Source organism: Tenrec ecaudatus, unplaced genomic scaffold (genome assembly GCF_050624435.1).
Source record: "Tenrec ecaudatus isolate mTenEca1 unplaced genomic scaffold, mTenEca1.hap1 Scaffold_124, whole genome shotgun sequence".
Classification (NCBI taxonomy): Eukaryota; Metazoa; Chordata; class Mammalia; order Afrosoricida; family Tenrecidae; genus Tenrec; species Tenrec ecaudatus.
In genome coordinates this window covers 772672-777033 of record NW_027457804.1, presented here as the reverse complement: position 1 = coordinate 777033, position 4362 = coordinate 772672, and positions in this window count along the sequence as shown.

Here is a 4362-nt window from a genome sequence, read left to right as displayed (position 1 = left end):
GACGCATGGAAATGCTCCCTGCCACTTCGAAGGCTGTAAGTCCATGGGAGCAGAAAGCCTCCTCTTTCTCCCTTGGAGTGGTGGCTGGTGAGTTCAAACTGCTCACTTTCTGGCAAACATAACCCACAGACCAGCTCCCCCTGAGCTCAGTTTGGTTTGCCGCACAGCACACATTGTTTGGAACCTTCTGAAATAGCTATGCATATGTGCAGGTTGGGGGGATTTCGCACAAGATGCAGTTTTCCACCCTCTCTTGGCAAAAATAATTTTTGCAAAAGGCTTGTATTCTCTTCTGGATCTGAGTAGCAGCTACTCTCATGAAGTCATAGCACATACATTCATGCTACAGTCCTCCCAACTCCCTAATGTCTTACGCCGAGTCTGCTCCATGCTTTTCTGTGTCCTACATGGCAGCTGTAGGCACCCAAGGCATGGGCTCTGCAGCCTGGGTCCAAATATCTCCTTCCCACTTCCTCACTGTGTGGTCCTAGGCTCATGACTTTATCATCCTGTGCCACTGATTTTTCATTTGTAAAATGAGGCCAGAATAGAGTCCACACATAGGCTTGTTAAGTGGAATAATTGAATTATTATACACAAAAAGCTTAGAATGGTGCTTGGCATCTTGCAAATACTATTAGGTGGTTTAGCATAGGGACTGGGTCATCCATTACATATGCTCAGGTTCAAACTTCCGGCCAGGAAGGGGTGGTACACCTAGGTGGGCATTTCACCTGGATTGGCCCATCTGGGCCAGGTGAATTCAATCCAGCCATTGGGGTTGACCATGACCGTCAACCATGCCTCCCTATGGAGGAATTGAAAAGGCAGGATCTTGACCGCTCCGATGTCTCCCTTCGCCCACTTTTCTGTTGTCCGTCCCCCAGGGAGGAGGTCACATGTAGATACTTGTAATCAGTTCCCTCTTTCCAATCCACCCTCCCACAACCCTCTCAGTATCACCACTCACAAATTATCAAGGTTTCTTGATGGATGGGGTAGCGGGGAGGGAGGGGAAAAATGAGGACTTGATGCCAGGGGCTTAAGTGGAGAGCAAATGTTTTGAGAATAACGAGGGCAATAAATGTACAAATGTGCTTTACATAATTGATGTATATATGGATTGTGATAAGACTTGTATGAGCCCCTAATAAAACGATTTTTTAAAAAAGAAAAAAGGCAGGATCCCGGAGCCCACTGAGTGACTTTCTCTCCAGCAGCTTCTAGGTAGGCTGTGCCCCGTGAGGGGCCCTGAGGTGCCTGTGTAAACCTGAAACTTCTTCTCTCAAAAAACTCACTTGGATCACAATCCAGGCTTCGAAGTGAATTCTTTCTCGCGCGAAGCCAAGGCCTGAGTATATCTCTCCCAGGAGAGATCTAACAATAGTATCTCTTATTATAGAATTAGGAGCCCAGGTGGTGTAGTGGACTGTGCATTAAGCTGCTAATCGCAAGGTCGGGGGTTTGAACTGACTAGCCCGTCCGTGGGAGAAATATGAGGTTGTCTATTTCTGTAAGGCAGTGGTTCTCAACCTTCATAATGCCCCCACCCTTTAATACATTTCATGTTGTGGACACCTGCAACCATAAAATTATTTTCATTGCTACTTCATAACTGTAATTTTGGTATTATTATGAATTGGTTGACCCCTGTGAAAGGGTTATTTGATCCCCAGAGGGGTCGCGACCCACAGGTTGAGAACCGCTACTGTAAGGATTTAAAGTCTCAAAACCCCAAAGGGGCAGTTCTTTGTCCTATTGGGCCGGTATGAGTGGGAGTCAATAAAATGGTAGTTAGGTTTTTTTCTGCATCAGTATCAGATTCTGGTGGCAATCTCAGTCATCCTGCATTGTGGTCTGGTTTGAACTCTGGTAGATCTGTGGGAAATGACTGCCCTGGTTTGAGGTGAGGGCCATGGTGCTTCAGTGGTAGATCTCTCATTGTCTTTCACCGGGAAGACCCGGGTTCGATTTGCAGCCAATGTGCCCCAGACTGTCAGTGAAAGTTTGTGTGTTGCTATGACACTGAGCAGGCTTCAGTGATGTTTCCAGACTGAAATAGAATAAGGACGAAAGACCTGATTATCTCCATCCACACATTGACCTATGGCCCGCCACGGTTGGCTTCCCCTCCCAGCCCTGGTGATAGCACAGACTGGCATAGTTTGCTCCGCTTCCCATGAGGTGCCCATGAGAGGCTGACTCGACAACCACGGTCAAGTACAACAGCTTGAACTCCTTTCTGGGTCTACAGAAACAAGAACAACCTTCTGAAATGAGGTCGCATTGCTATTTGGGACTGGGAGAATGCCTTTGTGACAAGGATTGTGCTCTGGATCCCAAAGGCGACTTTTAAACACAGCCACATAGCAACTCCGGAAAGTGCCATAGTAGAAGCCAGGTTTAAAAAAAAAAAAAGTTCTACTGACTTGCTCAAAGGAGGCCAGAAGGGATGGGGGTGGGATGGGGTGGGGTGGGAGACTCCTCTAAAAATGAACAAATTTGTTTCCTTACATATTTGTCATGTCTTTTGGTCCTGAAATATAGGGGGGGGGGAAGCAGACGAGAAGAGAAAACGGCGACTGACAGTCATCTTGTTGGTGTTCCCACAGCATCCCCTCCTTAGGCACTTGCTGCCATCTCATCCAACTCCACTCAGTATATTTTCACCCAGCAATGATGCAGAAATGTCTGTGTACTCCAGTTTTATTGTAGTCAGGCAGCGTTTACGGGTTTGACTTTCAACTCAGCATGGCAGGACGTCTAGAAGCAATTATAACCAGCACCTGCTCTGTCTGTGCGGTGGGCAGGCAGTGACGGATCCCCAGCTTCTGGAACACTTGTGCCCCCTCCCAGCTCAGGATAATGACGGTGACACTCGGCCTCCTTGTTGTCTGGGGGAGCTCTAGGAGCTCTCCTCTGAAACCTCATATTATTGGCATTTCTTTGAGTGAACACATCAAATTAGTGACTGTAAAGGAAGGTGTAGGAGATGATTATTGGTGACAAGACAAGCCTCAACCACCTCCAGAGAGCATGTCTCCTAAGTGCAAAGTAAGGAGAGGGAGGAAACAATTGACCACAAATGGAATAGGCTCTGAGTCTCGCCACACAATGTATGTGCGTGGTCATTTGGCACCAACATTATGACTGGAGGACGGATATGGTTTGTGCAGCCGTGATTGCCATCCAGAACGTGCCATGCTATTGTGAAAAACGATTTTTTTATTCTGAGCAAATCTCTGCTTCCACTTGCTTTAATGCTTCGCCAGAGAGCCAGGGACTCTGGGAGGGGTGGGGACGCACAGGGCTGGGCTGACCTCAGGAACTCATGGGTAAAGGGCTTTTTCTCACTTGGAAGCAGGCTGGGTTTACAGCTGTTCTTTCTGGTAAAGCTTGTTTCTGAACCTTGCCACGTCTGAGTCCGAAGAGGGAAATGAAGGTGACAAATGCTGCGAGGAGCCCTGGACACATCTTGGCTATGGTCCTGCTTAAGTCTGTTTCATTTGAATCCCAGTTTTACCTTTCCTCCTTTCTGGGTTCCGAAGCATCAGATGGGTGCCAAACGCTTCCACGGACAACTAAAGCTGAACAAGGTGGAGGCAAATGAAGAGCAACGGGAGGTTGGTGTTTAGGAGACTGAATACTTGGGCTTCCTAGGCCAGTCCAGCTGGTGGTTAGAGCCCTGTTTCAGATTCCACTGAAATCTCCTAGTGTCCAAGGACCAAGTGGCTCCTAAGTCCAGAATTTCTGTTACATGTCTCACCAAGGAGAAGCTGGGCCAAAATGCATTGAAGAATAAAGCAGGAGCTTGGCTTGTGCATCCACTCTCTGATTCTGAAATTTCAAAGGCTCCGTGCACAGACACTTCAACACTGAAAGCACAGCAGGGAAAATCAAAGACTTGGGCTTCCTCCTTGCCCCTCTTTTAGGGCTTTTATGGTTTTCCAAGGCGCCTCCCAGAGCCGAGTGTTGTATAGGTCATGTTTAAAAATGTCGTAGTTCTGAGGGACTTGCTGTTCTGCTTTCTTTTGCAAGGAGACCCGGTTTCTTGTCATGTGGCCAAACACAGAGCACAGATGACTGTGGGCCCCCTCCCTTTCCCCTGACCTTTGCTCTCTTCTCTGGATACCCTACTGACCTGTTCTCCCTTACAAGATCTGAACTGCTCATACACTTCGTTAAATTCTCATCCTAGCGAGAAGCATCTGAGCATCTTATTAGAGCCTGTATGAGTTCTGTTCTGGATGCCTATTTGTGTAACTTCAGGTCTCTGGCATGGAAACGTCCCATGCCCACAGACCCACACAGGTAATATAAACTCCAACAGTAGTTTAAGGTTTAAGGTGGTCACAGGGAACA